Here is a 14152-nt window from a genome sequence, read left to right on the forward strand (position 1 = left end):
GGTCCGACAGGGATGTCCCCTCTCAGCAACTCTTTTTAATATCTACTTAAATGAAATAATAATGAAATGGAATAAAAATTTACATCAAGGAATTAAACTTTCTCCTAGAGTTAACTTAAACACTCTCCTCTTTGCCGACGACCAAATAATAATTACAAATTCCGAAGATAACTTACAGAAAGCTATTTTAGATCTAAATGAGATATCCAAAGATTATGGTATGATAATATCAACGGAAAAATCAAAAACTATGGCCTTTAAAGGACAAGATCCAGCAAGAACTAAAATAGTAATAGATAACAAGATCTTAGAACAGGCGAATTCATTTAACTACCTAGGATGTATGATCACATATGAAAATGAAAAAGCTATAAACGTAAAAATTGCAAAATATTTAAAAATAACAGGCGTAATTAACTCTATATTTAAACCAAACCTAGTTCAAAAACAAACCAGGCTAAAAGTATACAATACATTAAGACTTGTAGGGCTAATTTATGGAAGAGGAATCTGGACAATAAAACAAAAAGACAAACAAAGATTAACAACAGCAGAAATGAAGTTTATGAGAAAAACTGCAAAGTATACCCTATTTGATCACGCAAGAAACGAAGATATTATGAAAGAATTAAACCAAGAACCAGTAATTGAAAAAATTAAAAAATATAAACATAGATGGATGGAACACGTTCAAAGAATGAAAACAGAAAGATTACCAAAACAAGCCTTAAAAACAAGCCATTAGGAAAAAGAAAACCAGGACGTCCTCTTAAACGGTTCAACGATGGCTTCTAAGGCCGGAACACGCCATGCTAGGCCTAAATCCTTGATACGCATGATAATGATGATGATAAACTATATTACTTTGTTTTTACGTGATAATAAATTTTCATTGAGTTTCATTTTCATGCTTGTTTCATATCTCTTACTTTAAATATTTTTGTGTTTTTAAGATTGATATAATAAAAATTGATAACTTAAGTATTTTTTTCACTGACTATTTTCTTTTAATTAAATGCTTGCGGCCCGATTATTAAAAATAAAAGTTGAATGTGGCCCACGAATCTGAAAAGGTTGCCGACCCCTGCATTAGAATATGTAAACTGGCCATAAAGTACCATCAATACACTGGCCTGATAGTTTGGTTGTTTCGGTAATTCAAAGCTTAATATCATAAATTTGCTCTTCAAACTTAACTTAGGACTTCGGAAGAAAGAAAAAAAGCCATTGAAGACATTATAATTAATTTGGTAATGAACTCACAGTATACTGTTATTATTATTTTTTAATGTGAATCCTACCAACAAATGGCTATAGTACAGCCATATCATTACCGTGGACAGATTCAGGGTTAAATGATCGAAAACCTGTCTTCTGGACAAACATGGAACTTTTTTTTCAAGCCATTTCAGGCTTCCAATAAGCTGAAAGGAGGCGTACCACTGGGTGGTGAAACGCATCTAGCACCTGCATCCACGGTCAATCATGTCCATGGCTAAATTCAATCCCACAGCCTGTTGGTTTGAGACTGAGTACGGTATCCGCTAGGCCAACCGGGAGGATTTAGGAAACAAAATGGTCTGTAATGTTATTACTCTGAATTGGAGTCAGTGATAAAGTAATTTTTCGCTTGGTGCACTCCAGGATTGCGTCAAGAATAAAATAAATAAATAAAATATTTTTTTGTCCTTCTGTTTTATTCAAGCGTATTTTTCATTTGCCTTTTTTTATCCCACTTATTAAATGCAAGTTACAACTAAGCATAAGCGCCTAATAGGATCACTCAATCCTATTAGCCCTTCCATCGGTCTACACGCATGTAACTACACCGCTCCAGGTTTACAGATTTCGATGCAATTTGTTGTTTGGGAATCTTTGCTCAGATCTTTTCAGCAATTCCAATTTTGGCTTAAATTTGGCTACTTTATAGCACTTAACTGATGCAAAATAATACAAAAACTGAAAACGTAGTGGAGGGGTTCAGAACATGAGTTTATAAGACTGAGTGCAGAAACCCCATAAATGCGGAGATCTTACCCTAGGTATTTTGATGAATAAAAGAGCTCTAAGATATATTCACATCTCGTTCGAAGTACAGTATTATTATTATTATCAAAAATATGGGAAATCGCTTTTTAATATAGAAAACTTGATGTCATATAAAACTATAGATTGTTCTTGAAAATAAGTGTGTAGTAGTGAGTTAATATAAAATGCATTTTAATTCATGCAGCTCTGTCTATTATTCAGTATCCGTATATTAGACAGAGTTGTATGAATAAGACCTGAAAAAGATAAAGGTGGAGAATTGGTAATCTATTAAATAAAAAAAACTAAACCTATTTTGTCTTTATTGAATTACAATACCGATTAAAAGGCAAATGTAAGCAAGTCTTTGAATTACTCGGATCTTTAATCTTACGTGATATAAATATTACGTAAGATTAAAGATCATACGTAATATTTATTAAAATAACTGAATACTATTTTGACGTTTCTGGTCCCCATAGGAGTTTACTAAAAATACTTTTGTATCAAACAACAATTAGGTGGTTAATGATGCAGCCAATCTCTCACCGATTAACTTCTCTTTCACACAAACGTTCATTTTCGGCAGCTTGCATTTTCTACAATTACGTTCATCAGTTCACTATTCATCAGAACTGATACCGATAATTCTCCCTCTCCTCTAAATATCTTAAAACGCGTACGCCGATTTGTGATCCTCCTGTTCAGCTCCAAACTTACAAGAAAATATTTTGCCAACCTCTTCCTTCATGCCCTCTAGTAGGTCCTTTTGTCTCAACTTGTTTAATTTGCTAAAGAGTACGAACATGTCTTCAACTCCAATGTTGAAAAATTTATTTTTTCTCCTTAACTTCCTGCCCATCCATGATATTTGTGTACTTCGAAGAATTTTTCATGCTGAAATAACCATAAATATTAGATTAATAAATTAGGAAATATTTGGAAAAAACAAAACAAAACTGAAAATATTTCTAAATTCCCATCCTCCTTAAAATCTTAATCCATTCCTCCACCTAAAATTAAAATCTGGTTCCATCCCCGGTTTAAGGGATAGACCATCTTATCTTTCATCCTTCACATCTGAACTGAAAAATCTAGAGATTTCTGACCTCCACGCCTGCCTCACCTTCCGACAATACAGTAATGCTTCTATAGATTAGTGCAGTTGCAACATTTATCCCTCGTTGAGAAAGACCTGGATTCAAATCCTGTTTTTCAACTGAAGGCAAGTTAGTTGGTGTTATACAACCGGCATAGTTAGTCGAGTAGTGAAGAGTACCGTACCAGCTTTCCAACTTACATACCACCCGTTGTGAAACTTTCATCGCCCCGTGTGAAATCTGCTTAGTGGAGATCTAAAGTGACTTGCAAATTCTGTTTGGTCTTTAGAGTAGGATTCAGGCCAATGTAAAATTAAAAAATATATAATAATACAAAAAATAAATTAATTAATTAATGAAAAAAATCCTTAGTCCGCCTACGATATAATTCTGCATTGTGTGTGTGTTAAGCTAAAGCAACTAAGGCGAAGACAGTGAGTGTATTAAGCCTGTAAGGTACGTGTTTTCTTTGGCTTCCATGTTGTGTAACTTCACTAAATTTCTCGCAAATTAAATTGCTCGAAGCTCTCCAAAGAAAACTTTTGGTGAAGCCAAATTGGAGGAGTTCGCTTTGTTCACTCATCCTTTAAACGTATTCCTGTCCAGAGATCATGTGACAATGTCCTCTAGCAACATTGTTTACCAGACTTCAAAAGTGTAACTACCACCATTTAAACAGTGGAATTATCTAAGGCTAATCCTATTATAAGTGCACCTGAAGTTTTGTATAAAGTCGGGTTACTTAGGGATTACACTTTCGCAAAGAATGCAGAAGCTGCTCTATCGCCATAATACACAGGCCGTAATCCACAAGGCCTGTACTGTAGTTAAGTGGTTTAATCTCTTCCCCCCGGCATCAATCACACCCGAAATTATCCCCTCCGACTGTCTTTCCTTCAAATAAAGCGAACCTTCAGCTCGGTTTTTTACAACCCCCACCTTTCCCCGCTTGCGAGTCCATGACTTTAGTGTACATGACTTTAACGTCATAAAGCTGAACCCAGGGGCTTGCCAATTACCTACACTTCACTTAATTATCCCATTTGTTCGGAACTGGCTTTCGGAAGGGAGTAGAATAAAGAGTAAACTCTGTCTGCATTGCAGGAAATAACTTTAGAAACCGCACGCTTCAGGGGTGATCGCAGGAATACTATTTTTGCCGAAAGGCCAATGCCACTTTTACAATCAAAGCAATTAAAATTATATTTGTTTTAATTTTTGACACAAATTATTTAGCTCAAAACATAACAGAAGATTTTTGCATTTCATTTCATAGCATTGCTAGAAATACCATTACGTAGTATGCAAATACAAGCTATCAAACTGTATTTCATGTACTTCAAATCGAATACAGTTTAGCAAATTTTGCTCCTTCGACTCGATGGGACTTTCCAATCCATCCCATGGCTCGTTGCAATCAAATGACTTCATATCAATCTTTTTTGTTGTTGTTGTTGTAATGATTAGACTGTTAATCTTATTTCAACATTTAATAAAACAGTGTTTTATTAGATGAAAATTTCGAGGTTTTCATCTCACAGATTGGCTAAAGGACATTCAGTGATAAACTCTTGGAGAGGTTTCTCCCGGTTCAGGAGGAATTCGAGCTTAGTTCTTTCCAATCAAACTGTGTTGTAAAGGCACTTTCCATTTCTTGTTGAAGTAATGCAATTTGATCGTATGATATTGTCTTTGATGTTAGGATAGTTAGCTTTAAATCTTGCCGCGGTTTAGCTAACCATTGAGAGGGAGAGGGGGGGGGGAGAGAATGCTCAGCATGCAGTCACATCTCTCGAGCTGTACGAATTGCCGAAATGTTCTAGATGGATAAGTTGTTAATGAAAATTTGGTATTCGGAATATTTACTGATATTTGTTGATTCATTTCAGCTATGAATAAAAAAAAAAAATTAAACAACTCATATAATATATGCTGTAAATTATGCACCCGACATTATACGCTGTAGTACTGCACCAACTTAAGGGCCTTAAAGTTTAAAGATATTAGGATGTTTGGCACGATTCCTTGTTAGTTGTACAAATCCCAAACTATTTTGCATAACTATGTCAGTGACTGACATAACACTGCAAAGTTCTTTGGGATATTAGCGATAATGAAGGAGGGTCGTTTTCTTTATTATGTAGTAAGCCCTTAATAGAAAAATTGTCTGAAACTAATTCAATAACAACTTCTTTTGAACTGCTGATGAGAGTTGCTTAAAGGTGGAAATGACTTCGAGGACATCTGAAGAGCCTTTTGATGCAGTTGAACTCACTCGGGGGGGGGGGGGGAATAACTGGGGAGACGGTGATGAAGACGAGTGACATTTTAGAGTATTTCGATGGTGTGATCGCCGTAGTAGTACTGACCAACACCCGAGAGAAAGTGGTGGGGGGGGGGGGGCTTCGAGAAAACATTTCGATATTTTGATACGTCCGTCATTCCTCGCAAGACGACCACTTTTCGGTGTGGTTTCGTTTCCTTGCGTGCATTACGATGCTACAGCACGTATCGAGGGCATATCAAGTGGCGGTTAGGCGGACGCTATTCACGGCCAGTTCTTCGGCTGACAGATGTCATACCGCAGAGAGCGGTGCTTCCGGTGTTGTTCCTCCTCGTTCGCTCTTAGCCAATCGCCGCCTTCATAATATGTGGAGCCGCGAGCCAACAACAGACGCGCGAGGTTCTCAGTCACCCCCACTCAGTGATCATCTCCACGCCAACAGTACATCTCCATTTTTTAGCGCAGTCCCGGGCTGGAGTCGTTACCTCTCTCAAGACCTCGGCAAAGAGCTTCTTTCTATCCACTCACAGCGAACTTCCGTCCAACTTCTCCCCCCACTCCTCCCCTCCCTCAATCTCTCTCTCTCTCTCTCCCACCCTACTCGACCCCGGCTACCGTACCGTAGCGAGAAAGAGAGAGAGAGAGAGAGAGAGAGTGTGTGCCGTGTTCCGTCTCTGTATCGGAAGTCACTGTGACAGCCAAATGAAACGGGCAGGCACTCTCATGACTGAAGTCGCCGGCGAGCAGTAGTGAGACGACACCCGCAGCACGTGCACTCTAGTGGAACCCCCTGTTTCTATCGCCGATCCTTTGGGAGACCACCAGGTAGGTGACTTTTTCGTAGTTACTATGTAGTTGGAGTCTGTACCCACTTTAGGGGGGCGCAAGCTTTCATCTTGGAGGGGGGGGGAGTTAATAAGAGGATCGCGCTTTAATGAACCCTTAGATCATTCTACTGGTGATGGAGCGGAGACGGAAAATTTAGGGATAGAAACACTGTGAGCAGATAATAAACTGGTCCATTTGACTTTCGCTTTGTGTTGAAGTCAACAAAACAGTTGGTTATCAAGCGCCCACTTCGTTAAGGAATTTGAGTACGGGGATAAAGAGAGTTGTATACAGCATATGGATCTTATGCGGAGCAGCTCATAAGCATCTGGATGAAGAATTCTCTTCTCCTGGTAATAGAGATAATCTGCAGTATTTTCTACTTGTAGTAAAACGCACTTCTGTGATAAAATGATCTTGGGCTGACATTTTATCACAAACGATCGGTAATATAAGGTCTTTTAAACGAAAACATTTATTTGTTGTTTATTAGGAAACATTTATTTGCTTTAGTCAGATTGAGAACAATATGTGAAGAGAAAGTAAACAAGATTTCGCAGCTAAGAATGAAATACGCCGATAGCGCCCTCGAAATCGATGCAAGCATGCCTCGAATAATTTCAAATGTGAAAGAAAATGAATAAAAAGTAATCCTATATCTACACAACCTAAAATTTTTTCCTCCTCCGATCCAGGGTGCGCTGTTTGTACGTACACAATCTTCTGTGATTAGTTGAAATCATTGCTTTTATCGTAGATGTGTTTGAGCATTCCCCCCCCCCCTTTAAATACAGTGATCCCTTTTTCACTTCTCATGAAGAATGTGTTACATAAAAACACGCTTATCAGTCTCAATATATTTTAAGTACGATTTTCTCTATATTCCAATTCTCTAACACAAAATCAAAAAGAATTTGGATATTTCCAAATCAGCGATGATTTTTTATTGCTTTTATTTATTTTGTCACCTAAGATGAGTTCAGTTACAGACTCATTTTATTATTATTATTATAAATACCTTCTGTCATTATTTCAATCCTAAAATAGTACCTTCAACTGCCTTGAGTTTAATTTTAACTAGCCTTCTACTCTTAAGGGTTTGAAGGGCCCGCCTATTCCCACGTGACACTAAATTAAGTGCCTATTACTGTCCAACGGTGGTCATTATCTGAGGAGGTCACTCTACTACAGTAGCGCCATCACTGGTCATTGACGACTCTTCACTCGTCAGCTCATTTGTCTCCGGGTTCCTCTGAATCATCGTACGCGGTCGAACTGTTCACACTTATCTTTCCTTATAAAGATATTGAGACATTAAGTGAGCAGTTTTGTGAAAAGTAATAAGTAATTATAATTAAATAAGCAATATTTATTATTTATTTTTGCATTTTATAGGTCATATCGCCCTATAGGAGGCACCAGTAACCAAAGAGGAACCCAAGAAGCAAATCAAATGGAGCCAGGACAATTTGCTGAAGTGGGTAAACATACGCCGTCGGCCTTTTACGGAGCTCTTTCCAGCTCCATGTGTTTCCCCATGCCTCTCATGTATGGCCACATGAACACTTATCCCTTCCTGTCCACCCCGTTTCTTCCCGTCCACCACTCCGTTCTTCCACAACATGGGATAGGTCTTCAAGATAGTTCGTTACTGACCTCATCAACAGACCTGACTGGAGCCCAGGACTCCCTCAAGGAAGCTGAAGATTTGGGTTCTCGAGCTTTGGCCTACTTGCAGGGACGGTATCAAAATTCAAGCAAATGTTTTCTGGCAAACAGAAAGAACCACATGGGAGGAACGAAATATGGGCTTCCAACTAGCAGTGTGATGGAATTCGCTAACCAGAACTCAACGAATATTAAAGACAAGCTGGGGAACAGTCCTTCGGAAGATACACAAGGGGAAATAATCTGCCAAAGTATGTCTCCACCAGATCCATTGAAGGAAAAAGATTGCTTTCTTCCAGTATCCTCCGTAGAAGTTGAGGACTTGGAATCGGACCTGAAGTGTACTCCAGAGACAACCCCAAAAGGTTAGTTCGAGTATAGTTATTTTGAGAATTTAAAATTTAAAAATAATATATAAGTATTTCCATAGAAATATGGATTTCTGTGGGGAAACGCTTATGGTCTGAAAATAATGTGTGCTTTAAAAGCAATTATAGAAGCCATTATCTGAAAAGCCAGTAACAGCTTGTCAGATTATGGCTGCTTATCTGACAAAGCTAGATAAAAAAAATAAAAAAAAGGAGAAACAGCGTCAAGATCACTGGGAGATACATGTGAATTTACTAATCAAGTTTTAGAATCAAATCATCTTCATCTGTAATAAATTTTAATGCAGTTGCCAACATCTATCAAGATGCGTAGAGACCTTTGCAAGTAAAATAAAATTAACATAACACATTAACAGTCTCAAAAGGCTTTATGTAGAAATAATGCATCTAATCTTATGATGACAGACACAAGCAAGCTTTATACATTCAGGGAATAAATGAAAATTCTGTTTTTGCTTACTCAAAACAGGATATTTGTTTAATGTCGATCTTAATTGCTCATTTTGAGATATCAGTTGAGCTAAGTTTGTTGTGTATAGGGAGAGTTGGATGATATTTATACATAAAAATCATGAAAATATTTGTAAAACGCAAAAGAGAATAAATAATTTTGCATTCTCGTGGTTTCTTTTTGCTCCATCGGAACGATACAAACAGACAGAACATCGTTTCAGTAGCAGGTGGTTACCTAAAGCCCCATCTTAGCAAAAAAGCATTCTGACTCTAAGACCCGGTAACTGGGAATTGGCTTATCTTGATAGATAGAAGTTTGTGAATCACAGGATTAGCTTCTGGGCACATCTGTGCACGCAAAACCTTTGGATGCTAAACACTCAAGGGTAGTAGAGATGGATGCTCATATGTGACTAAAACAATAACTTTCTAAGTAAAATGATTCCTCTTTATAATTAGTAATTGCTCATGCAATCAGAAAATGGTCTTCAAGAAGCACGTGTTGAATCCTACATAACAATATTATGCACCCCCGATATAATAATACAAAAAAGCGATTAGTTCACAAATCTTAATCTCTATGGTGGTCAGGATCCAACAGGATTGAATTTTGAGATACGTTTCGCTGCCTCTTAAAAATGGATTGATTTTTTTGCGCGGAGTAAGTTTTTATGTACGCACATAAGTAGAAACATATTGTGCGTCACATGCAGAAAAAGTAGAGCGAATCAGAACGATCCATTTCTCAGCCACCCCCCACCCCATCATAAGTGTGGTTGGGCTGTCACCATTTTGACGCCTCTTCGCATCCCTATTTGATTTCTTTCCACTCGCTCCGTCTGAGATGATGCATAAACCCGATTAAAATACCAACTGAAGACGCTGATTTAAAAGCCTTCACTGACCAGACACTTATTTCTGCTCTTGCGCGCTGCATTGTGAAGAAATCAAATCACTTGGTGAAATGCCAGAGGGGAAAGTTGATAGCAAGGGCACATTTGTTCACAGTCCGAAAGAGATGTCGCCATACTGGTCATTCATATTACACTCAAACAACTGAATACAAGCATCTTTATGGATGAGCAGTCAAACATTCTAATTTCGCACCCACTTCACATCCTTCAAATTCCAACTCAGTGATCTCCATAAACTTGAATATAGTTCCACTTATACAACCATGATTCATATAAGCTCAACGTATTTTATTAGTTGCCATGACAACGCTATACTGTTGGTCTTGACATAATACATGAGAAGGTATTTTTCTCACTTCATTCTCGTCTATATTTTTTATATCTATTATTGCTCCACTAGAATCAATGGTAGATCGAGAAAGTGAGCGATGGGTGAGGTGGGGGGAAGCACGGCATCTCAAAACGAAAAGAAAAAAAAATTAAACAAGCCGTGAAGTTTTAAAATAACAAAAGAATGGAGAAAGAAACATGCCTACATTTTTTGAATTACTAAACAAAACGAAATAAATATTATAACTAAAAAATATTGAAGTAAATGGTATAAAGCAGGAAACCTAAAAAGTTAAGTCTGGATCTGTTGCCGTACTTTTGATTGTCGACATCATCACGACCATCGTTATTTTCAGAAATTTACTCTCAAAGAGGATGTGAGGTGGGAAGAGCATTCATATATGATTAGGGTTATAAATTTAATTAAGATTGTCCTACTTGTTTCAACTGATTTGCTACATCTATACTTTTACTTGAAATTTCTATAGGGAATGAATGAAGACAGTAATGTACTCTTTTAATCACTTGTTCGCAAAGGTCATAATGCTGGTCGAAATAAGTTGCTTCATAATTGTTGAGATTGTTATATGGAACGTAATGTGAAACCTCACCAAAAGGGTTACAGGTCTAAGGGTTGGATAATACCGAAACGCTGTTCTAGAGACCAAACATGATATTTTTTCACGCCACTTCAAACCTGCACTAAGAGTGTCGATAGTCTGGCACTGAGTATCTAAAACCTAAGATGGGATTGGAACCTACAACTTATTGGTTGGTGAGCGAATACTGTCACCAGATATTGAACTGTAGATTTTAAGTAAAGTGCAAGTCACGTTATTATTTTCAAGAGAAATAAAATTAACATTGTCAATATATAAAAGGATGCATGACTCCCTCTCCATTTCACAGTATGAAACTTTTTTTTTTGTAAATACATGGGTTTATGCTATGTAAGCGACGAGGGAATTTATTAGTTAAGTGTCCTTTGTTCTCACCCCCAAACTAGGGAAGAAGTCACTTGACTCACATCTGCCATTCGTTTATAATTTATCCAACATAAACTATTTTTTTTATAATTCATATTACCCCTTATATTACACAAGTAGTTCCAGTTATCTCTCCAGATCTTGACAGTCTAAATTCGTTTCGCTGATATTCGCGCATCAGTGTGTTACTTAAAGATGTCAAAAACGTATTGGTGACATGCCCACATCCACATCCTAAAAAAAAAAAAAACATTCGCCCTTCACAAAAAAAACAAGGGGGGGGGGGGAAAGCGATAGTGTTACAGTTCCTACGCATATATCCGATTGCACAAATCTTGCAAACAACCGAAGATAATTCAAAATTCTCTGGCATCGCATTATAAGCATTGCCGAGAGAGAGAGAGATGGACATCGAAGCTGCGCGTGGTTTGCTAAGTATTTTTCCCATAACCTGAGATTACACGGTTGGCCGCATAACGCTTTGTGGTCAGTATGTGCGCGAGCCCTGTAATATAATCATGGCTCCGTCAATAGCGGCATATTTCTCGTGTTTCTTGGATGATTACGACGGCCGAGGTCGTGTGCATTGTGTTTCCACGACAGAGCGGAAGACTTATGACCAAGCGGGGGGTTGTCTCCGACCTGTGCACAGTCCATGTCGGTGATACAATAAGCGAACAATCATAGATCAGAGCCGAAGACAGCAAAGCAGGATGACTGCGACACGCGCGCGCGCACACACACACACACATACACACACGCACACAGTTGGATTCTTTTATAGTGGTCACTTTTGGACTGGAAATCTATTAAAATACAAAGTTATCGTTAAACGATATCGTTTCTGTTCTTGCTCCCGGTTTCAGAGTCTCTTTAAAGATTTATACCTCAGGATTCACTCGGCAAACCCCCCCACACTGATTCTTGTAGAACGAGTTTTTACTTGGACCGCTCAAACCATTCCTTTGAATATATTTATTCGATAGTCTTTTGAGTGCAGGATCATCTTGGTCTATTGGTTTTATTTATGTGTCAGCAAGGTATCTTACTCCCATTTTCTCTTTGCAGTTCTGGTATGTATGGTGAATCATGAATTTGTTAGCTGTAGTAGGTGAGCTAAGAATTTTTTTATCTCGTAACAATTCAAGCTTCAAACGATCTCTGATTTTTCTCTTCTATTCTTTGTACGTTTATAGCCCGTCATTTGCTTTTGTCCATCTGTTCTTTTTTATTTTTAGAATATTCACATAAGAACGTTTTCGTTCATACCTGCCATTGTTACCTACAGAGTAGTCTTCCCTTTAAACGTTAATTTATATTAACTTATTTTTATTTATATTTTTTTTTTATTTTAAGACCTTTCCTAAGATAAGTATATTTCAAAACGGCCCATGTTCTTACAGTACGCAAGCTTTTTCAGTTGGATATCAAAAAATATTTGAAGATATCGAGAAATAATATCCTCATATTAGTTGACAAATCTGTATTTACATTTTTTTCAAGTCTATTTAGTTTAGTACAATCAAGAATTCAAATTTCATAACTTCTAGACATTCTCAAAAGAACCACCTCTTTACTGTCGGAAATGAAACGTAACTACGAGGCCATTTGGCTATTACCAGTATTCTCACCAACTTGAGATGATTACTTGTGATAACATGAGGTGAATTCGAACCTTCCCAAACGGTCCTGCTCCTTTTCTTAAAAAAAAAAAATCCATTTATCACTTTTTATAGCATCCACTTTCCTTATCAAGAAGGGATTATCCATCTTAAAATAACAGTAATTCGAGTCTCATGAGCATAAACACATTCAAAAAAGCTGAGTTTTTTTCTTTTCTTACAGACGATACTTTCCACCCGATCGACTACTTACTCTATTCGAAAAATTCGAATAGAGTAAGTAGTCGTACAAGATTACGACTGCTTGTATGACAGTCTGACAAGCAGTCGTACGAGAGTACAAGATTCTCTCAAGTAGGAATTCCTCTAAAACCCTCCTTAAATTCATTTTCACTATCTTAATACTATTGATGGAAGAAGTAGCTTCTTCCATCTTCATGTTCAGATTCATGAACGCTTCGCGTAGCCTTCTAAGATTCGCAAACTTGAAATACGCTACAAACAAATACAGTAATGGCATATTGACCGACATTCGGCCGAAGTCGGATTTAGATTAATCTTGCTGATTCGCCATAAGCTAACCTGACATCAGTCAAAGTTTAATCAATGATATATTTAGAAAGTTTTTTACCTTGGGTATAATATATAATATATGTTAAAGATACCAAGTTATTTTAAATATAAACCTGGTTTTTTACTCCATTTCCCAAGTAAGCAAACAGACAAGTCAGTCAAGTTTGCGCCTGCAAGTGTTGCAAGTCTAGCTGACCATGCACGTAGTGCAAATCCAAGGCAACTCGTGGTAAAGGTAGAATAAGCTCTGATCACTATTCTTAATATTTACTCTTAATGCAAAGCCCATCTCCTTGTGGAGATGTATGATGCTATGTATTAAAGGCAAGGGGCCACTACCCAGACCGGTTTCGACCTTTATTGAGATCTCATCAGTGGGAGACAGGCTAAGAAATACTAAGTTTTAAGTAATATAGAGCTTATAAATATTTTACCAAAACAAGTTACCATAAGGTGCTTTGACCTTATTAAATAAAAATCTCAGGATGAGGGATAGATGTAGAACGATTTTTTATCTTGGGTATAATATATGTTAAAGATACCAAGATATTTTTTGGGAAATGGAATAAAAAAAATAGGTTTATATTTAAAACTGTTACGAAGACGACGGTTTGCGTCACACTGAGATGAAAGGAATATTTACAAAGGCTTTTCATGTGAAACCCAATTAATCAGTCTCGTGTGGAACACACACAAATCTGTTGGGAAGCATTAATACATTTGCTTCATGGTCTTAATTGCCTGAAGGTAATCTTAACCATCCAACGAACTCTTGTTAAAGTATTATCTTGCGTTACATAGAGTTTTAAGGAGGTAGTAACTTAGGAAACTTTCTCAGGATGGAGGGGGGGGGGAAGGTCGGGAAACCTTTGTCTTTCTTTATAGTTGTTCCTTTAAAAATGACTGATAAAAATCAAAATTTTCAAACAGGAGACAGATCTTTCAAATATGTACTAAATACCAAGGCAACTCAACAA

The sequence above is a fragment of the Typopeltis vanoorti genome, chromosome 15 (genome assembly GCF_054136105.1).
Source record: "Typopeltis vanoorti isolate ZY-2024b chromosome 15, IOZ_Tvanoo_1.0, whole genome shotgun sequence".
Classification (NCBI taxonomy): domain Eukaryota; kingdom Metazoa; phylum Arthropoda; class Arachnida; order Uropygi; family Thelyphonidae; genus Typopeltis; species Typopeltis vanoorti.